The 24,252-nt window shown below is 42.0% G+C and overlaps 1 pseudogene; it reads right to left on the minus strand.

Annotated features, from left to right (window-relative positions):
* Nucleotides 1–944: 944 nt before the first annotated feature.
* Nucleotides 945–10,582, minus strand: LOC129044443 (transcription elongation factor A protein 1-like; annotated as a pseudogene).
* Nucleotides 10,583–24,252: the final 13,670 nt, after the last annotated feature.

A 24,252-nucleotide genomic window follows, 5' to 3' on the forward strand; every position in this document is an offset into this window, starting at 1 on the left:
ACTGCTAAAAAAAAGTTGGCCGGGCACAGTGGCTCATGCCTGTAATCCCAGGACTTTGGGAGGCTGAGGTGGGTGGATCACAAGGTCAGGAGTTAGAGACCAGCCTGGCCAACATAGCAAAACACTGTCTCTTCTTAAAATTCAAAAATTAGCAGGACATGGTGGTGCACACCTGTAGACCTAGCTACTCAGGAGGCTGAGGCAGAAGAATCCCTTGAACCCAGGAGGCAGAGGTTATGGTGAGCTGGGATTGTGCCACTGCACTCCAGCCTGGGCAACAGAGTGAGACTCCATCTCAATAAAAACATAAATAAATAAATAAAAGGCCAGGCGTGGTGGCGCACGCCTGTAATCCCAGCACTTTGGGAGGACAAGGCAGGCGGATCACAAGATCAAGAGATCGAGACCATCCTGGCCAACATGGTAAAACCCTGTCTCTACTAAAAATACAAAAATTAGCTGGGTGTGGTGGTGTGCACCTGTAGTCCCAGCTACTCGGGAGGCTGAGGCAGGAGAATAGCTTGAACCCGGAAGGTGGAGGTCGCAGTGAGCTGCGCCACTGCACTCCGGCCTGGTGACAGAGTGAGACTCGGTCTCAAAAAAAAAAAAAAAAAAAAAAAAGTTAAGGTATATTTTCCTTTAAGAAAGAAAACAAATAAATTGCAAGAAGTTTAATTTATAAAAGTTTAATATCGACTTATTTATAAAAATGAAAAAGAGTTTTAAAACAGATCCCATACAATTATGCTGCAGTCTCCCTACTGACCGGGAACTACAGAAGACACTGCAGGAAGGGATGCTGGGTCAAAAACAAAGCCTAACCCGCGGGATGTATGTTGCTCTCAAAATCTGATTTGCAGGAAAACTAGCTGCTTGTCCTAGGTTTAAGCTAATTACAAAATCCGTTTTCTTAGTGGTCCAGATATTTTGCCAATTTTTCCATCTCAACAGAACTTCTGTTGATTTCCACATTCATTACAGTCAACAAACATTGTCATTAGTTCACCAGCACTGCAGGCTTGTACCTGTGTGAAAGTGCAATTCTGCTTTTTACATTTGCCACATGTGAGCGAATCAGGCTGAGTTCCACCTGTCTTGGCCATCTGATGCTCTCTGATGGCTTCTTTCGTCAAGTTTTTGTGCATCTCTGAGCTCATCGCTAGCCATTTCTTCTGCCGTCATTCTAGCAAGTCAGTCAGGAGGAATATTCCCACACGGTGCATTTTTCCTTAAATTTGGATTCTTTGCATCTGTAAGATTGGATATCTTACTTTGGACTCTATTTTTGTACTTCATGCCTGTGTTCCCTCTTTCTGGATCTATAGCTTCCTCAATTCGAGATCCTAATTCTTCCTCATCAGCTCCCATTTCGATGCAGTCATCTCCTGTTTGAAGAGCTGCAGGAAGCATCTCCCTGTACTTCATCTGCGCAGAATCAGAAGCGCTTCGTGCCGAGGAACACATGAAACAAATATCTCAAGCATTTGTCTTATCCTGTCTGCCGCTTACATTGCCGCTGGAGCTACTTCCTTTTGCTGTTCTGCGATGTCATTGCAGGTTCTATTCGCTTTTCGTTGGGGTCTTTCTCAGCTGACGGCTCATCTGGTAACTTTTTCCAGGATTTGACGAAAGACTTTGCTAAAGATGTAACTTCTTCATCTGTACTCTGCTTGAGACTAACATTAAGTAACATTCCAGTTCCTGTGGACCGCAGTAATTCCAGAATATTCTGAAGCGCGGTTAACAAACCCAGTGCTCCGGCCGTGTTCTTCTGCACCATCTCGTCCATCTTCTTGGCACCGCGGGCCACCTCATCCTCCGTGGCTCCGGCAGGTCTCCTCCGTGCCTCGCCCGCTGGCCAGGGGAAGTGGGCGAAGCTGGAGCAGAGGAGAGGGCGGGAAGCAGCCCCGGACGGCAAGACCCACCACCGCAGGCCGGGCCTAGGCCTCCTCCTAGACCAATCCCGCCACGGCTCTTCCTCCTCAGGCAGCGCCAACCCAGCTCCGCACCTTCCCAGCTTCATTCAAGTATGACTGACAAATAAAAATTATGTCTACTTAGGATATGCAACATGATTTTTTGTTTTAGTTGTTTTATACAAATAAGAAAACTACAGTTCAGAGAAATATTGCATTTTGAATGCCTAACTTTTCTCTCAATGCTCTTTCAACATTGCTTTTCTTTATTTTTTCTTTATTTTGATTGACAAATCATAAACATTTATGGGGTACAATGTGATGTGTGTGTGTGTGTGTATATATATATATATATATATATACACACACACACACACCCCAAATATGGGATGATGAAATCAAGCTAATTAACCTATCCATCACCTTACTTCTTTTGTTTACCACAGAACCGTCAAGTCCAAATCCCCCCGCTTTTTTTTTTTTGAGACAGGATCTCGCTCTGCTGCCCAGGCCGGAGTGCAGAGACACAATCTCGGCTTACTGCAGCCCTGACCTCCCAGGCTCAAGTGATCCTCCCACCTCAGCCTCCCGAGTAACTAGGATGACAGGCTCGTACCACAACACGCAGCTAATTTTATGTTTTATTATTTGTGTGTGTGTGTGGAGATAGGGATCCCCTATGCTGCCCAGGCTGGTCTCAAACTCTTTGGCTTTAGTGATCCACCCACCTTGGCCTCCCAAAGTGCTAGGATTACAGGTGTGAGCCACCATGCCTGGCGTCTTCTTTTTTAATGCAGGCTTTTCTTGCTATAAGTTTCCCTCTTAGAACTGCTTTTGCTGCAGCCCATATTATGTTTTGTTTCCATTTTTCTTTGTCTCAAAATGTTTCATTTTCCCTTTGAATTCTTCCTTTACCCATTGATTGCTTAGAAGCATGTTGTTTAATTTCCATGTATCTGTGAACTTTCCCATTTTTCTCCTGTTATTGATTTCCAGTTTCATACCACTGTGGTCCAAAAAGAAACTTGATATGATCTATATCTTCTCAAATTTATTAAGATTTGCTTTGTGGTCCAACATTTGCTCTGTCCTGGAGAATGTTCCATGTGTGCTTGAGAAGATGTGCATTCTGTTGTTATTGGATGGAATGTTCTATTTATGTCTGTTAAGTCCATTTGGTCTAAAGTTTAGTTCAAGTCTAATGTTTTCTTACTGTTTTCCTGTCTGAATGATCTATCCATTGTTGAAAGTGGAGTATTAAAGTCTCTTGCTATTATTGTATTGCTGTCTATTCCTCCCTTTAGATCTGTGAATATTTGCCTTATATATTTAAGTGTACCCAATATTGGGTGCATATTATTTACAACTGTTCTATCCTCTTTATGAATTGACTCCTCTATCGTTATATAATAACCATCTTTGTCCGGTTAGTTTTTGACTTAAAGCCTAGTTTGTCTAGTATAACTACCCCTGTGCTCTCTGCTTTCCATTTGCATGGAATATCTTTTCTCATCCCTTCACTTTCAGTCTGTGTGTAGCTTTAAAGGTGAAGTGAGTCCCTTGTAGCAACATATAGTTGGGTCTTGTTTTTTCTTTTCTTTTTTTTTGAGACTCAGTCTCACTCTGTCTCCCAGACTAGAGTGCAGTGGTGCAATCTCGACTCACTGCAACTCTGCCTCCCAGGTTCAAGCAATTCTCCTGCCTCAGCCTCCCTAGTAGCTGCAACCACAGGCATTCGCCACCACACCCAGCTAATTTTTGTATTTTTAGTAGAGATGGGGTTTTGCCATGTTGGCCGGGCTGGTCTCGAACTCCCAGCCTCAAGCAGTCCACCCACATCTGCCTCCCAAAGTGCTGGGATTACAGGTGTGAGCCACCAGGCCTGGCCTTGTTTTTGTATTTTTTAAATCCATAAAGCCACCCTGTGTCTTTTGATCAGCAAATTTAGTTCATTTACATTTAAAGTAATTATTGATAGAGAAGGATTGATTATTGTCATTTTGTTCATTGTTTTCTGGTTGCTTTGCAGCTCTTTTACTATTTTTTTCCTCTCTTGCTGTCTTTATTTGTGATTTGAGGATTTTCAGTTGTGGTATGCTTTGATTCCTTTCTCTTCAACTTAGTGTATCTGCTAAGTTTTTGCTTCATGATTGCTGTCAGGCATATTAAAACATCTTATAGTTATACTAGTCCATTTTAAGCTAATAACAACTTAACTTTGATCCTGTATAAAAGCTCTGCACACACACATACACATTCTGTTTTTGATATCACACTTTACAAAATCTTTTATGTTGTGTATCACTTAATGAGTTATTGTAAAGTTATTCTTAATACTTTTGACTATATATGTACCTTTACCAGTGAATTTTATACTTTCATATGTTTTCATATGATTAATTAGCAGCCTTTCATTTTCAGTTTGAAGAACTCCTTTTAGTATTTCTTGTAAGGCAAGTCTAGTGTTAATGGACTTCCTCCCTCTGTTTGTGTGAAGAAGTCTTTATCCCTCTCTTATTTATGAAGGAGAGTTTTGCCAAATAATGTATTATTATTTTGGTTTTTTAATAGGATCATACTATAAACATTGTTCTGAAGTTTGTTTTTTTGTACTTACAGTTATCCTGCACACCTTTTCATTACACACAGATACAACTATACACACAGATACAACTCATTCTGCTTAACCATCACATGTAACCATAATTTAAAATCTCATTATTGATAAACTTATAGATTCTTTTCAGGTTTTTATATTATAAATTATGCTACAGAAAAATATTTGAATATGTGAATATAATATCCATGCTTGTGTGACTACTTTTGTAGACTGTAAGTGGATTCATTGAGGCAAACAGTATGTACTTTTTTACAAAGCATAAATATTCCCAATTTTTTGGTCAACAAAATTACATCAACTTACCAGTAAATGAGGGGACCCACTTCTCCACACTCACACTAACCCTAAATATTATTTAATCTGTTTAATTTTAGAAAACTTAGAGGTTAAAAATAAGAAGTCTCAGCTTTGCAAGATGAAAAGAGTGTGAGGATGGGTGGTGGTAAAGGTAACAGAGCAATATAAATGCCTAATACCACTGAACTGCACTCTTCGGTGTATTTTGCTGCAATTTTAAAAAAATAAAAAACATGATCCTTATACAAAAATGTACCACCTCACTTTCTCAGTAAAATTATTTTAGCAAAGTTCTAGTGGTAACAAAAATCAAAACCTTAAAAACATGCATATTCTTCAAATCAGTAATTCCATTTCTAGATATGTATTCTAGAAAATCTGGCAAGGGAATAATATTATAAGGGGAATGATATCATAAGGGGAATAATATCATAAATACATTTGGCATGAAGTTTTTCAAACAATGACAAGTGGAAAACCACCTCAATGTTTCAGAATGGGGATTGATTACATATCACTGCGTATCACCACACAATTAGCTATTTACAATTACGATCTAGATGAAGAATTGAAACATGAAATTTTGTTCCAGTATTTTGTTTTGTTGAAAAAAGCAGATCAGAAAACAGTGTATGTGTGTGTGTGTGTGTGTGTGTATGTAATGCTTTTCAAGTGATTAATCTAGACAATTATCTGACAAGCATCCAGAGATCATGTTAAAACTTTACGCAGATGAAGCTTGCGGAACCTGTCTGAACATTTTATTCGCACAAAAAACTACATCCACCATCTCTGAGTGCTCATTCTGGGCCAGGCCTTTTATGTATACAGCTCATTTAGTCCTCATAGCATCCCTTCATGGTAGACACTTTCATTATTTCTGTTGTGTAAATAATGACTCAGGAAAATTGAGTGCCAGGCCCAGGCTCACAGCCAGGCCTGGACTGGGCTTGGCTTACCTAGTGGGAGATGCAAGGGCTCAGGGTGATCTCCAGAGCGGGAGATGCTACACAGATGTGGAAACCTACCGTCATTTCTCCAGAGGAAGGAAAGCACGGTACAGCCCATGCTGTCTGACAGTGGGAGGGAGAGGGAAAAAAAGGAATGAGTCCCTAACCCCTTTTGTTTCTTTATATGGCTCCCAGGAGCTTGTTTTTCAGCAAGATTGTAGGATGTTGGTTTTCAAGGCTACCATGTAGCTGGGAGGATGTGATGAGCATAGAACAAATAAGAACATTACAAATCTCACTATTCTAACCAAAATTCAGCCTATGTTCTTGAATAAATGCTCCAAGATTACAGCAAACCTTTGGATATTTTCCAGAGTTCTGAAACAGTTGCTTCTATTTTTCTGAGTTGCTTTTATGAAGACAGGAATTTTAGAAGGTTCCTAGCTTGCCATTTTTACTGACATCACTTCCAAACACATTTTTTTTTCTTTCTTTTTTTTGAGATAGAGTCTCGCTCTGTTGCCCAGGCTGGAGTGCAATGGTGCGGTCTCAGCTCACTGCAACCTCCGCCTCCCAAGTTCAAGCAATTCTCCTGCTTCAGTCTCCCTAGTAGCTGGGATTATAGGTCCACACCACCATGCCCAGCTAACTTTTGTATTTTTAGTAGAGATGGGGTTTTGCCATGTTGGCCAGGCAGGTCTCAAACTCCTGAACTCAGGTGATCCTCCCACATCAGCCTCCCAAAGTGCTGGGATCACAGGTGTGAGCCACTGCGCCCGACCCCAAATACACTTTTAAATACATTTCTGAACTCACAGAAATGTAAAGGAAGAACAAAATGATTACACACACACACACACACGCACGCACACAAACAATCTAGAGGTGAAACTAAAGTCATCAGTCAACACAGAAGCCAGAGATGCCCTGGAAGTGTGCCAAAACCAAAAACCTAGAGCTTTGTTAGGCTAGAGCTTTGTGGCTGCCTGAGGTAGTAAATAGGAATTGGGGCAATCAATAGGAAAATAAAAATACTTTCTTTTTTAAAAAGCTGGGAATGAGATGGCAATAGGGGACATCAGGGAATGAGATGTCAAGGGACACTGAAGTGCTCTGACACATTCCTGGGAATCTAGAATTTTTCTGGTTAACTGACTAACAGGATTTGAACCTGACAAAGTAGGAAACTGAATCTGAGACCTCCACATAAATCCAGGCACCAAAGTGGGCTATATATTTAGTGGAAAAGACAAAGCTGGAAGGATATGACAAGTGAACCAATAAGCAAATCAGTCTCTGCAGGTGGTGGGTTGTAAAACATTAATAATTTTAATAGTCTTCCCTAATGTTTTCTAACCAGCTTTACTTTTATGCTGGAATTTGGATTTACACCATACTCATAGTCCAAGAAAACTCAAACCAATAAATCTAAGTAGAACGGTTCCTGATTGGTCCTGCTTCCAGAGCCAAGCAGAAACCAAGCAAATCACCTCAATTTCGGTCTCTCAGGAAACCCAAAGTTAAAGTTTAGACAAATATGGGCGATTTATAAAATTTAACAAAGAGTTGAAGGGTCAGACTACCATAAGCAGGAGTCAACAGAAACCATAAAGAGAAGTACAAGACATAGAAAAATACAAATATTAAAATTATAACAAACTTTATACTCAGGAAGTAGGTTTAAAAGCATGTTTAAAGTGAAAAGATAGAGATCAACACGATGACTATGGGGAGCATTAAAGGGGCCATTGGTCCACTCTGAAACTTCAAAGTAGGTTTTCTGAAAAAGATGATGCTTGAGCTTAGGCTTGAAGGACAGTAAATAATTAACCAGGGGGAAAAGTGGTGAGGGAGTTTCAGAGAAAAAGATCGTAATGAACAAATACATGGAAGCACTGAATAGCAGAGGGACTTCAGGGGAAATTATAAATATTTACCTATTACTACAGTAACAAAGGTAGAGCAGAGAGGAACAGGAGATGCCTGTCCATTACATTAAGAAGTACAGACATTATTTAACAGGAAATAGAGAGTCAAAAAAGGATTTTAAGAAGGGAAGTCTCAGGATAATTTTGTTTTAGGTAGTCTGTGTTTCAGTGGTGAGGGCAGAGGGGCAACACTGAAGTGTCAGGGATCAGTTAGGAGGCTACTACACAGCTTAGGTGAGAGACGTTGATGGTCTGAAAACCAGGGTGATAGTAAGAATTGAGAAGAGAGACAGGTTTGAGAAACGGCAGAACACTAGCACAACTTGTGATTGACTATATATGTGGAAGACAGCCAAAGCAATCCTACGCAAAAAGAATGAAGCTGATGGCATCACACTACCCAACTTAAACCATCTGCAAGGCTACAGTGACCAAAGCAGCATGGTCCTGGTACAAAAACAGACACACAGGACAATGGAACAGAAGCTTTACTTCTGAGGAGTAAATGAGAAAACACCGGTCTGTGAATGCACACCTTGATGAACATGGGGTGCTCTACAAATGGAAGCATCACAAGTGACAACAACTACCTTTTTATGCAAATGAAGAAGTGGAGCCCCAGAAGTGACAGAGGCTTATTCAAGATCATACAGCAAGTTGACCACGGTGATAGGACTGAAAACCCCAAAAAAGGCCAATAGAGACTTACCTGCCCGTGGGGACACTGTGAAACTTGAATAACGGTGACAGCAAACCTGCAGGAATAGAAACAGAGTTTGGGGCCTTGGGGTTCCCTCTCAGCACAGCCCCAGGAGCAGCTCCTGTGAAAATGGCTCAGATCCCACCCACCCACACCTACCTGTCCCCCTTGGGAGGGCTGATTCCCGGGCCTCCATGGACATCTCTCCCCAGTCAGTCACCCTGCTTGTGCCAAAGTAGGCGCACACTAAATTCATTCATTCACCTGCCCTCACAGAGGACATAGTCTTGGAATCCGTGATGGCAGAGAAGGAGGCCCTTAGAGAGCTCATCCTCCCTCCCCTCATCATTCAGGTGGGAGCTGGAAGTCCAGGGTTGGCAAGGGATTTATCCAGGTCACACATGGGCATGGGCAGACTCAGGTCTCCTGAATCCATGGCTGAGGATCTTCCTGCCTCTATGTGACCTGTTTGTAGACTCTGCTCAGAAGTCATGAGCCTTGATGCTTTACCCCACCACACCCCCCACAGGCATTCCTGGTTCTGTTCCAGCTTGGGCCATGCTCTCATGGTGCCCAAGGTGCTGAGCGATTCCCACCACCCTGTTCTCTCCTGGGCAAACGTCTGTCAGAGGCTGATGAGATGATATTATGCCACATCTAACCCTTGGATACCCTCTGTTTAAATTTCTATGAAGCAGAACACTTACAAACTTTATGATTGTAGCCATTGGTGTATCAGTTGCTTGTGAGGCCCCTGCCCGTCATCTCTGACTAAGTGGGAGAATCTCAGCCTCACAGAAAATGCTGGATGGGGGAAAGAGCCCAGCAAAGGAGTTGGGAACAAGGAAATGAGTCTCTGCAGCTCGAGAGTAGAATTGTTGGAGGGGTTTTCAGTCAACAACTGTTCTCTGGTGCCAGCTCTGTGCTAAGTCTGGTGCCTGGCACTGAGGGCACACAGCTCAACATGAAGATCAAGCTTTCATCTGGTGGGAGTGATTGTCCTCGAAGCAGGAGTGTATACTTATCTCTAGACATGACCCACACAGGGAATGGGGACATACCAACAAAGAGGCCAGAACACCTGGTCCACGCAAGTCTGTCTTGCTCTCCAGTGTATTTCCTGGCTTGTAGTAGGGAGGCAATGGTTGTTAAATGAGTAAGTGGATGGATGAAGGAATGTGGGAGTCTTGTATGGCTGGAGGTGTATGCTAGACATTGTTGGGGGATGGAGGGAAAAGGAGAGGCCAGACTGTGATGGCCCTGAATGCACAGCTAAGGCACGGAAACTTTCTCCAAGGCTCCCGAGAGAAGCCACGGTAGCATGGATGAAAAGCCTTGAAAAGGGCTCCTGAGTCTTCCAGTGGGGCCCCCAGCAGTTTACAGAAATGAGATTTCCTCAGGAATGGAAAACAAAATACCATATTCTTACTTCTAAGTAGGAGCTGAGCTGTGGGTGCACAAAGGCACACAGAGTGGTATCATGGATGCTGGAGACTCAGAAGGGGGAAGGGTGGGAGCAGGGAGAAGGATAAAAAGCTACAGATCAGGTACAGTGTCCACTACTAGGCTGATGGGTGCGCTAAAATCTCAGACTTCACCGTGATACAATTCATCCTTGTAATCAAAAACCACTTGTACCCCAAAAGCCATTGAAGTATAAATAAATAAAATAAAATTATGATTTATTTGAAAAGAAAAGAAAGGAGTTATCCAAAATCCCTGACTTCTAATAACATTCTAATCACAAGCAGCCTTGTGTGAAGCAGATAGAATGCCAGCCTGGCCTTCTGAAGCCTCCAATGCAGTCCTCACAATGGGACCTTGGACAAGTCACTCCTGCCCTCCCTGGGCCTCAGTTCTGGGCAAAGGTATCCTCCAAGGGGAGCTCCCAGATCACCTCCAGCCCTGCGCCCAGAGTTCAGTCACACACAAGGAGTTGGGGGAGTGGGGGCAGGCAGAGACCGTCTTACCAGATCAGAGTAGCAGAAGCCCAGGATGGAGCTGACCAGCTGGAACTCCGACGAGAGGCAGGCAAAGAAGGGGAAGTGGGACAGGCCGACTTCAATGCCTCCAATCAGAAGCTCAAAGGCTGGGGAGACAGGGCCAGAGACGCTGTGAGCTTCTCTTACCACTGGGTTCGGGGGAGTCCCAGGGAAGCTGTGGTACCTCATGCTGACTTCCAGTCAGGGACCTCAGGACCCAGTGAAAAGAATGGAACATCCCCAGCTTAGGACCAGCAGGAATGCAGGAACGGCTTTCATTCGTTCATACAACAGGCCCTTCCTGGTCCCTGTTTGGCGCCAGGCACTGGGCTTACTATTGACATGAAGGAGACTTGGCCCCTGTACTTGGTGAGCTCACAGTGTGATGGATGGAGACAGACTACATAAACAGACAAATGAACGAGCAAAAATAGTGACTGCAAGTGCACCAGACTTAGAGAGAGGGGCTATGGTATGTGCAAAGCTGCTTGTCAACTACAGTGCACTTTACATATAAGGGAACAGTCATGTTAATCCTGCCACTAACTAGCTCTGAGATGGACTAACAGCATGCAGTATAATATAATCATGCATCATGATTAGATACTTTTCAAAGTGTCTACTCTGAGCTGAGTCCTGGGCCAGGCACTCAGGACAGGAGGAATGGACAAGGTTCTTGCTTTGAGATGCTGACAGTCCAACAGGGGAGACAGGTGGGAAAGTCAGTGGCATGAAATGACCTGTAAGACAGGGACATTCAGCCTGCTGCGAGGACACAAAAGATGAAGCCACTGACCTCACTTGGGGTATCAGGGAAGGCTTCCTGGAGGCAATGCAACATAAGCAGGAGACTACAATGGAGAGAAGTAGGGAAGGAAGGACATCAAAGGATGGGAGATAATTGGCTGGTCGGTACATGTGTGAATGTGAGTGCTGGAGGGCTGGTGGGAAAGATCAATACAAAAACAATAATTGTGGTGAGGATAGCAGTTGCAGCAGCAAAACATTCTAATCTCCCTGAATTCCCCCCACAGAAACAGAGCAGCTAGAAAGACAAAACTAAAGACTCACAGACAACATCTGCAACAAATCTAGGTGACAAGACCCATTTGATGTCAATGTCTGAGTAAGAGGAAGCAGAAGAAAGGCTCTTGGGTCTGAAGGCCCGAGAGCTGAAGAACTCAAAAATTTGCAGCAGATATTAATGAGAAAATGCAGCTGAAGGCCACAATTCATAGGTGAGTGTAAGCAGACCTTAGTAGGATCTGAAGATGCTGGAGTTGTCTAAGCCCCAGGAAATTCCTATACTAATAACCTAAGGCTTTTCCTAGGACAAAGCCCTTTACTGAGCATAAATTGCTAGCAGTAGAATCCAAAATGAGGAGTAGCTAGGAAATAATGTGTCTGGACAAGGGTGGAAAAGAGAGGCAGACTCAGAAAATATGAGGAGATAGATGGATGGATAGATAGATAGGTATAGAGTAGATAGATGATAGTAGATGGATGGATGATAGATATTAGGTAGATGATAAATAATAATGATAATGAGATAGATAGATAGATAGATAGAAGAAACAGAGATATAGTCACATTGTGAAAACAAAAAAGGGAACTCTAAAGCCACAAAGCAAGAAATAATGTCTGACCCAGCCTTCCTTCTTGAATTTATAAGAAAACTTATTTCACTTAAAAATGAGGCACAGATGGGTGCCTGTAGTCCCAGCTATTGGGGGACTGAAGCAGGAAAATCGCTTGAACCTGGGAGGCAGAGGTTGCAGTGAGCTGCGATCATGCCACTGCGCCCCAGCCTGGGCAACAGAGTGAGACTCCATCTCAAAAAAAAAAAATTCAAAGTTATTATTTAAAAAAAGGATAAGGAGCAGAAAAATATCACTACAGATCACAAAACCGCTCCAGAAAGAGGCCTGTAAGACAGATGGAAGCTGTAATCCAATATTTCAATATAAGCTAAAAAAATTAAGAAAATGATAGCATCTATGAACAAATAATCTATAAATCAGAATTTGAAAAACTATAAAAGGAAGTGATTAAAGAAAAGAAAGATTTGACGACAGGTTAGATAACTCAAGAAAAAATTATAAATACAAGAAAAAAATCATTTCAGAAATGAAGACCAAAGTAAAACAAACAGAAAATTGATATCCTGAATATATCAAGAGCACCTGAAAATAAAGTATATACTATATTTACACTTCACCTGAAACAAAAACCAGACAAAATATATAAAACAACTGCTTTCAAGACACTGGACTTCAGGCAGCAGAGGAAAATGATCACTGAAGGACAGGAAATAAACAAGGTGAGCCCCACAATTTCCCTACCTTAATGCAGAATGTAGTACAGGCAGGGGAAACCCAGGCAGAGCCCTGCAGTTTCCCTGAGTTGAGGAGAAAGAACTGAGACTCTGGGAAGACAAAGACAGCTAGAATTTGCAGGAGATAGTACTGGAGAGGAGGGAGCTGCACAAAGAGAGAGTTCTGGGAGACAGAGATCTGTAGAGGGTTCCCCTGAGTCTTCAGCTGAGTGCTGACCAGCACGGTTGTGTAGGAAAAAACCACTTGAAAAGATTAGAGGTGAACATGTCTGCAAGTCACACAGTGCCAGGATAGTGCCTGTTCTCACCAGTCAGACTGAAAAACTTCATGACATCAAAAGCACAAGCAAAATTTGGACTTCCTCAAAATTTAAAACTTTTATGTATTAAAGGACATTATCAAGAAAGTGAAAAGAAAACCTACAGAATAAAAAAGCATTTGCAAATCATATATCACATAAGGATTTAACATATAGAATATATAAAGAACTACAACTCAACATCAAAAAGATAAACAACTCAGTAAAAAGATGGCCACGACTTGAATAGACAAGTCCCCAGACAAGATATACAAAGGACCAATAAGCACATAAAAAGATGCTCAGCATCACTAGTCATTAGGGAAACGAAATAAAGACAACAATGAGATGCTACTGTACACCTATTAGGATGGTTATAATCAACACACACACACACACACACACACACACAGAGAGAGAGAGAGAAAGAGAGAGAACAGTAAGAGTTGGCTAGGATGTGGTGAGATTGGAACACTTGCACATTGCTAGTAAAAATATAAAATGGTACAGCCACTGTGAAAAGCAGTGTGCCAATTCCTCAAAAAGGTAAGCATAGATTTGACTTAGCAAGTGACCCAGCAATTCCACTGTCAGGTATATAACCAAAAGAATTTAAAATGGGGACACAGATACCTGTGTACCAATGTTCACTACAACATTATTAACAATAGCCAAAAGATTAAAACAACTCAAGTGCTCATCAACAGATAAATGGATTACCAGCCATAATATAATGCAGTATCAGCCATAAAAAGGAATGAGGTTCTCATCCATGCTACAACATGAATGATTCTTGAAAATATTATGCTAAGTGAAAGAAAGCCAGACACAAAAGTACAAATATTGATTGAATCTGTTTAAAAGAAATGTCTTGAAGAGGCAAATTCACAGAGATGGAAAGTATATTAGAGCTTATCAGGGTGAATCTCATCTTGAATTGTAGCTCCCATACTCCCCATGTGTGGTGGAGGGACCCAGTGGAAGGTAATTGAATCATGGGAGGGTGATTTTCCCCCATACTATTCTCATGATAGTGCGTAAGTTCTCACGAGATCTGATGGTTTTATAAAGGGCTTCCCCCGTTGCTCGGCTCTCATTCTCTCTCCTGCCACCATGTGAAGAAGGACATGTTTGCTGTTTGCTTCCCCTTCTGCCATGATTGTACGTTTCCTGAGGCTTCCCCAGCCCTGCGGAACTGTGAGTCAATTAAACCTCTTTCCTTTACAAATTACCCAGTCTCAGGTATTTCTTTATAGCAGCATGAGACTGGACTACGACACCAGGGTCTGAGGAGAGGAGGAAAGAGGAGGAGTTATTGCTTAATAATGTTTGGAGTGATGAAAAGTTTTGAAAATAGATATTTGTAATGGTTGCACAAAATTGTGAATGTAATTAATGCCACTGGGTTGTATATTTTAAAATGATTGAAATGAAAAATTTATGTTACATATATTTTACTACAATACAATTTTTTTTAAAGGAACAGAGCATCAATTAACTATGCAACAACTCCAATGCCCTAAAATTGTAGTCCTCAAGGAGGGAAAAGAGAGAAAAAATATTTAAAGAAATAATGGCCAAAATTTCTTCTTTCTTTCTCTCTCTCTTTTTTCTTTCTCCTTCCTTCCTTCCTTCTTTTTTTTCATTGAGACAGAGTCTCACTCTGTCACCCACGCTGGAGTGCAGTGGTGCGCTCTGGGCTCACTGCAACCTCTGCCTTCTGGGTTCAAGTGATTCTCCTGCCTCAGCCTCCCAAGAAGCTGGAACTACAGGTGCATGCCACCACAGCTGGCTAAATTTTTGTATTTTTAGTAGAGACAGCATTTCACCATGTGGGCCAGGCTGGTCTTGAACTCCTTACATCAAGTGATCCACCCACCTCAGCCTCCCAAAGTGCTGGGATTACAGACGTGAGCCACTGAGACTGGCCTTCCTTCCTTTTTTTTTTTTTTTTTTTTTTTTTGAGACAGGGTCTTGCTCTGTAGCCCAGGCTAGCCCAGGCTAGAATGCAGTGGCACAATCATGGCTCACTGCAGCTTTGACAACCCAAGCTCAAGTGCTTCTCCTGCCTCAGCTTTCTAAGTAGTGGGGAATACAGGCATGTGCCACCATGCCCAACTAATTTTATTTTTATTTTTGTAGAGATGGGGTCTCACTAACTTGCTCAGGCTGGTCCCAAAATCCTGAGCTCAAGAATCCTCCTGCCTCAGCCTCCAAAAGTGCAGGATTATAGCTGTGAGCCACCTTACCATGCCCAAAATTTTTCTAAATTTGAGGAAAAATCAAAATGCAGAAATCAACAAACTCCAAGCATGAGAAATATCAAGAAAATTAGACACATAGTATTATAATTGTTCAAAATCAGTGTTTTTTAAAAAACAAGCTTTCTCACTAATATGAGGAACAAGAGAAGGATGCTTGGTCTGAACACTTGTACTGAGCATTTTACTGGAAATTTCACCCTCTGCAATTGGGAAAAACAATAACAATAAAAATAAAATAAAAGACCTCCATGTTGGAAAAGAAGAAATAAAACCACTGCCTTTATTCACAGATAATATGATGTAGTATGTACAAAATACTATACAATCTACAGAAAAAGCTACTGGAACTACTAAGTGAGTTTAGCAAGGTTGTAGGATATAAGATCAACATACAAAAATCAATTGTATTTCTATATATTAGCAATGAACATTAAAAAATATAAAACAGATATAAATCTGACAGAAGAGGTGAAAGATCTATTCACTGAAGACTACAAAACACTGCTGAGAGAAAGTAATGAACTCTAAATAAAAGGAGATATATATTGTGTTTATGGGTCAGAAGACTCACTATTGTTAAAATAACAATTTTCCCAAAATGGATCTAGAAATGTACAAATGATGTAATCCCAATTTCAGCATTATTTATATAAATTGACAAATTTATTCTAAAATTCATGTAGAAATGCAAAGAATCTAGAATTGCAAAAATAACTTTGAAATAAAAATGTATCTGAAGGACTAATACCACCTGATTTCAAGACTTATTATAAATCTATAATAATGAAGACAGTATGGTATTGGTGCAAAGATAGACAGACCAATAGGAGAAAATAGACAGTCTAAGAATAGACCCATACATATGTGACCAATTGCTTTTCAACAAAGGTGCAAAGGCATATCAGTGGACAAAGGACAGGCTTTTGTAGCAAATAGTGCTGGAATACTTTTTATATGGCAATCCAAAGGCAAAAAGAACTTTAATCCACACCTCCTACTATATACTATATGCAAAAAAAATTAGCTCAAAATGTATTGTAGACCTCAAAGCAAAATTTGAGGGTATAAAACTCTGGAAAAAAAATATAGGAGAATATCTACATGACCTTATCTTAGGAAAATATTTCTTATATGACACCATAAGCCTGATCCATAAAAGAAAATAAATGAGTCAATTGGATTTCATCAAAAGTAATGTCAACTCTTCAAAAGAGTTTGTTAGGAGGATGAAAATCCAAGCCACAGATTGGGAGAAAATATTTGCAATTCATATATGTGTATGATAATGGTCTAATACCCAAAATATATTTTTAAAACTCTCAAAACTCACTAAAAAGAAAGCTAAAAAACCAATTTTTGAAAATAGGCAAATGATTTGAACAGAAGCTTCATCAAAGGAGGTATAGGAATAGCAAATAAGCACATAAAAATATGCTCAACAGCATTAGTCGCTATAAAAATGCAAATTAAAACCACAATAAGAAACCACTATACACTTCTTAGAAAATTTAAAATTTAAAAAATTAAATTAAAAAAATGAATTTAATTTTAAAAATTAAATTTTTTACATTTAGAAACTAAAATTTAAAAATTGACTGTACCAGTGTTGGAGAAACTGGAACTCTCATACCGATGGGGATAATCTAAAGTGGTACAATCACTTTGGAAAGCAGTTTGACAGTTTCTTTAAAAGTATGATCTACTATATGATCTATGTAATCCAGCCTTTAAAAATATGATCTACTATATGGTCTGTGTAATCCAACCATTCTACTCATAGGTATTTACTCAAGGAAAATTGAAGCATGGGTACGTGGAAAGATTTGTACACAAACGTTCACAGCAGTTTTATTTGCAATGGCCAAAAGTGGAAATAAATCAGATATTACTCAAGAAGTGAATGGATAAACAAATTTGTAGTCAATTTATATAGTGGAATACTACTCAGCAAGAAAAAAGGATAAACTACTAACACATGTTACATGTGTATGAATCTCAAAATAGCTATGCTGACTAAAAGAAGCCAGATCAACAAAAAAGTACATTCTGTTTGATTCCATTTGTACAAAATTCTGGAAAATGCAAACTAAGTAGATTAGTGGACATGTGACAGAAGAGGGGAGGAAAGGGGAGATTACAAAGGGGAACAAGGAAATCTCTGGGATTCCTTATCCTGATTGTGGCGATGGTTTCATTGACGTAAACATTCGCCAAAACTTCTCAAACTGTGTACTTCTCAGAGGTGTGTAATGATGCATTATTTTGGTTTTAATTTGCATTTTCTTAAAGACTAATGACCTGTTAGTGGGCATTTGATCATATAGGCTTGGAGCCCATGAGAGGGAACTGTCCTGGACAGAGAGGTTTGAGAATGATTGTGTCATGGAAAAGTGAACTTGTAGCTTAGAGTTACACTCCTTCAGATGGAGCATGAGGCATGGGGAAAGACGACGCCTCAGACTAATGGCCAAAAACATAAGCATTGTTCTTTGAGGAGGAATAGGGCTCATCAATATCAAGAAGGCAGCCACGGCTATGACACAGGGGAGCTTTTGGCAGGTAGGTGAGGAAGAACCTACTTCCTAAGACTTGATACATCATATCTAAAGGACCTCTGAACGTAACTGGGGAAAGCCCCACAAAGAAGCTTTGAATATTTGTGGGCTAGGTGTTGACCTTGTGCAAGCAATAGGCTGGCAAGAACATGACCATTCACAGAGTTTATCCCCTGATCCCAGAGAGCGTGTGCCATGTGGTCTCTGAGAGCAAGAATTTTCATGATGCAGTTTCCAGGAGGTATGAGGCATCCCCAGTACCTTGGGCCTACTGCGGGATCTGCAGGGGCTGCTAGCCTTCTGAGAACAAAACATGACCTTATTAGCTGTGGCCCCAAAGGTGATTCCATAGGACCATCGGTTACTGAAAGTGCCCATGAAGTCCAGAGGCCTGCAAACAATAGAAACAGTTTGTGAGGCCAGAAGGTGGCTCTGAGACATTCCCACAGATCATCGCCAAAGTAGTCATCCCACCCTGAGGAGGGATTATTGAATAGTCAGCTGCTTATTGCAACTGCCATTTTGTGGGGCTCTCTGTACCAGGCCTAGGGGTAAGCATGAATTCAGGGTACTGAAGAAAGGAGGACAAAACTCTTGCTCTGGAGGAGCTCCAAGATGAGTAGGAGATACAAGCAAGGACACCAGAAGCCTTGACAGCAAAATGGGATGAGTTTCATCTATAAGAGACACAGACAGAATGACTCAAGGACCAAAACAAGGTGTATGTCCAAGACAGATTTGGGGAAGCCTGCCCTCATCCAGCCACATTCTATGAGAATTCTTCCTTCCAATATACCTGATGAGGGTCTAGGTATTGTTTGCTATGTCTGTGCTTGAAGAAGTAAATAATAGGCACCCTAAAATATGCCACTCTGGCATATCAACTATTTTGAGTTAAAGACATTCAAAAAACAGCAGGTACAAGAAGATCACTCTGACCTTCATGCTATTTCTTAAAAACAGGAGATGAAATTTCTATGTAAAAAATGCTCTCCCTATACAGAAAGAAAGTAATATTCTTATCATCAGGGACATGAAGTTGAGGCCAAGAGAATTTGGTACGGACTTTATTTAAATAACCCTTGTCTTCTAGTCTCCCTGCACAACTTAGTTATTCTTCACAACTTAACTATTCTTTGTCCAATTCAATGTGTACGTATTCAACTCTAACTGTATATTTGGGTCTTCACTTCATTATAAGGGCTCCTGTGTCACCTAAAACTTATATTAAATAAATGTGTATACTTTTCTCCTATTGTCTTATATCAGTTTAATTATCAGGCCCAGCTGAAAAACTTAAGAGGGTAGAGATATAATTTAGTCTCCCCTACATATTCATGCCTTCCTAGCCACAGTTGACTGGACTGTGGGCCTGTCTTTGGATGTCTTTGGAGTGTCTTTGTAGTGCCACACACATGAGGGGTTATTGCTCAGAGAAGATAGTAGGCCAAAATTATCAGACAAGCAGGGGTTTAGGTGGGAAAGTAGCCAGGGAGCACATCAATTGTGTCATCATCCATGTAATTCAAAGTAGTTGAATGTAACTGCTATGGACCTCCTACTTTACAAAGTCCTGTGCCAGCCCCTACATGCTAAATGCCTAAGGCAGAACTGAAGGTCTTTATCCACCAGCTTCAGTCTCTTTCTATGCCTCAACCAATGGGTCTCAGACCTGGCAGCTTGGAAAGTGCGGACTGCCCCAATGGGTGTTATCCAGAATGAATCTCTCACCTACAGCTCAGGTCACCCCTTGCCTCAGTTCTGACATCTGTGCTTTCTCTCTCTTCTCCAGAGCCTTGGCTGAGACCTCAGCATGTCCACAGCTTGAGCCTGCTCAGGTTATAACACTGGGGGGATTCAAAATAATATAAGGCTGATCTGGGCTAAAGGTCTTGTCACTTGTTAGCTGTGTGGCCGTGGGTAGGTCACTTAACCTCTCTAAGCTTGAGTTTCCTCATTCATTGCATGAGGGTAACAACTTCTACCATGCTAGATTGGCAAGAGGATTTGTCAGAATAATGTAGGCAAAGCAAATGGTTCATTGCTTGGGTCACAGATGGTGTGCAATAAATGTTAACTGCATGATGATGAAGATGATTATAAGAAGTGATGAAACAGATACGAACAATCAGAACTCAAGGAAGAATGTGATATGAGCTGCAGAGACTCAAAATGGCAGAGCTAGAAAAGCTCTGAAAGCTCTCCTGGTGCATGACCCATGGTGCCAACCTAACAAGAAGCTTTGCTGTTTCCATTCACAGGGAGCTCTCTCCCTCCTGCCTCCTGAGGTAGCCATAGTCTCAAGTGTGGGAAGGTCTTTTCCATAGTAGGCTGTGTCTCTGTGAGATGATTTAAGCATATTTGAGCAGCCCTGGATGCTGACAGCTGCAATGGCTTGGAAACCAATTCTGAACTCTCAGAGCTTTGGTTGGGTTGGGGCATGGAGGGGCAGGGCTGTGCACAGTGGGGTAGAGGTGGAGGAGAGGTCCTGGTAGCTATCTGGCCTCATAATTGGCATTGGCTTCAACCACAGGGTACCCCAAACTTTAGGGGTTGACTCAACTCACATAATAATGCCAAAGCAGTTCCCCAGCAGGTAAGAGGTATCATCTCTCTGTCTACAATGCTCTCATCTTTGGAGGAAGGACAAGATCAAAATGACGAAGAGCTGTAAGAAGAGAAGATGAGAGCTAGTGGGCATGTTCATTCTCAGCATGGCCTCTGAGCCCTCCCTGAAAACAAACGTGTGGGTTAGCAGAGTGCACAGAACATTAGTGACACCTCAAACTCCAGAGCCAGGGGGCTGACTGCATGCACCCTTGAGCTACCAGAACGTTCTGTACTGAGCCTTCCCTTTTGTTTCCCTGAACAGATGTAGGTTCAAATCTGGTCTCTCTCACGTCCTGGTTGAGAGGGAGATTTAACTTTCCTGTACCTCAGTTTCCTCTTCTGTCAAAAGGCAGTAATAACTGCCAGGTTGCAAAGGCTTCTTTGCTGCTTTTCTGTGGATTCAGTCATGTCCTCACAAACTTGATGCTCTCTCTCCTGCCTTTATCAGAAACTTCTTGAGAATTGTCTACACTTGTGTCTCCATTCCCTCACCTCTCACTGGCTCCTCAACCCCCAAACCTGGCTTCTACCCTCATCACTCTGCTGAAACAGCTATGGCCAAAGTCACTGATGACCGTTTTGTGGCTTGGTCCCGTGTATACTTGAAGTCCAAATCTAGTTTGATCTCCCAGTAGTATTCTACAGTGTTGACCATTCCCTCCTCTTTGAGTACTCTCTTCCCTAGGCCTTCATCAACCATGTTTTCTTGATTTTTCCCCATTATTTCTCAGCATTCTCTGCTGGATCACTCTTTACCCCAGCCCTTGCTGCAGAGTTCCTTATAGCTCAGTCCAAGGGCTACTCATCTTACCTGGTCTTCTCTTGGTGATCTCATTTATGTCGCCCAGGCCGGTCTCAAAGTCCTGGCGTCAGGTGATCCTCCCACCCTGGCCTCCCAAAGCACTGGGATTACAGGTGTGAGCCATTGTGCCTAGCCTCATGTCCATGTTTTAATAACCATAAATACGCAGAAGACTTAGATTTGAATCTCCAGCCCCGACCTTGTCCATGAGCTCCAAAACTATTTAGCCAACTACATAGTTGATATTTCTTTTTAATGTATTGAAAGCTTCTCAAAGCTTTTATCAAAAGCTTCAGTATGTGTCTTTTTATTTGAGACAGGGTCTCACTTTGTCACCCACGCTGGAGTGCAGTAGCACAATCACGGCTGACTGCAGCCTCAAACTCCCAGGCTCAGCTGATCTTCCCACCTCAGCCTCCTGGGTAGCTGGGAGCACAGGCACGTGCCACCACCCCCAGCTAATTTTTGTAGAAATGAGGTTTTGCCATGTTGCCCATCCTGTTCTCAAACTCCTAGACTCAAGTGATCTGCCTGCCTCGGCCTCCCAAAGTGCTGGGATTACAGGCAGGAGCCACTGTGCCTGGCCAAGTATGTCTTATATCTGCCCCAAACCTGGATCTCTTCTAATGTTCCTTAATGAGTAAATGGCAGCTACCATCATCCCTTCATTGTGCAAGTTAGAAACCTAAGTCATCCTCAACCTCCCCCTCTCCATAACCTTCCTATCCAGCCCATTACAAGTCCTATCGTTTTCACCTCCTGAACTTCTGGAGTTGACATCATCATCTAGGATGTGATAAAATCACGTCTCACCTGGATCCCTGCAAGTCTCCCAGTTGTTTTTCCTGCCTCATCCCTGGCCCACCTCCAACTCGATCTCCGCATTGCAACCAGAGAGATCATTTAAAAACATAAATCTGATCACACCACCTTCATGCTGGAAACACTTCCATTATTTCCTACTGTACTTAGAATGAAGGCAAAACTGAACACAGAGCCCCAAAGGGCTCTGCCTGGCCTGCACCGCCCACCTCCCCAGACCTCTCTGCCTCAATTCCTCACTCCAGCCATGGCTGAACTTCTCAGCTCTTCCCACTCTGCCTTCTCCCTCCCTCCCCAGAGCCTCTTCATGTGCTCTCCCCTTCTGTCTGCAATATCCTTAACTACATCTTCCAACTGACCTCAGAGCCATCATTACTTCATTGGAAAAGCCTGTTTCACTCTCCTGAAATTCCATATGCCTGATTCTCGGGCCCGCAAAGCTTTCTTCTGCCATATTTTTGGTATATAATGTAAGACATTTTAGAAGGAAACTCAGCTGATCTCTTTCCTCTGACCTATTCAGGTCTCTTTGGGAATCTGTGTTTGGCAGCAGCCCAGCTGCCCTTTCCTGCCCTCCTCACCCTTCCCCTGCCTTTACTTACTGATGGGATGAGGGAATAATGAAGGAAGAGCTCCATGTCCACCGAGCTGGTACAAGTGCCATTTAACTGCCTGGTCCTGCCAAATGGCCAAAAACATCACATTCATATCATCAGTCATTGCTGTTGTCATTCACCCTTTAGTATTGAACATCACTGTCAAGAAGTTTGGCCTAAGACCATCCGCTAAGACCATTTGATCTTTTCAAACTTCACTTTCTCAGAGCCAAGGCTGCTCACCTGTAGTGTGTCTTCCCTAAGTAGAATAATCTTTCATATTTTTTTCTCCAGCTTGATTAATTATCCAAATTCTCTGCTAACTGAAACTAAGTCCTTCATTTAGGGGCAGAATCCAGTTCTGTGGGGCTCAAAGCTTATATAATTTGGGCATGCTTTTAAAGTAATACTACAACATGTCTTCCTTTTTCATATTTTAAGGGAGACATATGACCATGTAAACACCTAATCAGGGTTCTTCCCACTCTCCCAGAGCCTTGGAAGGGTCCTGTGTGAGTGAGGGGCCCTGAGACTAAAGCATCCTTCACAAGAAATTAGCATTGGTCAAGGTCAAGAAACATCAGCTCACACCTGAGCCACTGCTTGGCTGTTGGGGCAAGAGAGAGATTACTGGACTACAGGCTGCAGACTCTGTCCTCTCCAGCCCCCACTATCTGCGGGACAGGACTGTCATTGTCTCATGTCTAAAACACATGGCAGTAGTGTTATGGTTTCTCTTCAAAGAGATGCCTCCTTTCTGGGACTCCCACCACACTTTGTTCTTTCTGCTCTGATCTCCACAAGGCCACCACAACACACTCTATCATATATGTCCACATTTTTGTTCATGCTTTTCCCAACTCCTACACCATCCACCAGCCAGCCAGCCAGCCATCTGCTGACCTTTTTTCCCTAGATAGCACCTACTGTTCCCTCAGACGTCTCAGAGAAGAGGACTCCTCTGGGGATTCCACAAGCTTGGCATATTCCCCAGTAAGTCATTAAAATGCCAGTGCTCCACAGTTATGTCTAACCATGGATCTGATGTATCTGATAAGTGGTGGGGAGGGGGTGGATGAGACCCAAACTGTCAGATATGTGATAGAACTGTAAAAGTCAGACTTCTGCTTTTAAGGAGGTAAACAGAGTATATATACCAGTCTCCTCATCCCATACAAAACCCTCAAAATGATAGGAAAGAAAGGAAGGAAGGAAGGAAGGAAGGAAGGAAGGAAGGAAGGAAGGAAGGAAGAAAGAAAAAGAAAGAAAGAAAGAAAGAAAAGAAGAAAAGGAAGGAAGGAAGAAAGGGAAGGAAGGAAGGAGAAAGAAAGAGAAAGAGAGAGAGAGAGAATGCATAACCATACTAGAAAGCAAGAAGGAGCTCTATCAGGGACATGGAAATTACCAGAAGACCCTGAAAGACAGAGAGCAACTGGGACTAGATCAGAGTAAAGACATTAGCCAACATGGCCACAGACTGTAGGAGCACTCAGGATGTGCTCAATACCCACAGTACAAGAAGTGGAAGCAGAATGGGGCTGGCAACAGACCACAAGAGAAGGAGGAAGAGGAGGAA

Source organism: Pongo pygmaeus, chromosome 13, assembly GCF_028885625.2.
Source record: "Pongo pygmaeus isolate AG05252 chromosome 13, NHGRI_mPonPyg2-v2.0_pri, whole genome shotgun sequence".
In the NCBI taxonomy this organism is placed as follows: Eukaryota; Metazoa; Chordata; class Mammalia; order Primates; family Hominidae; genus Pongo; species Pongo pygmaeus.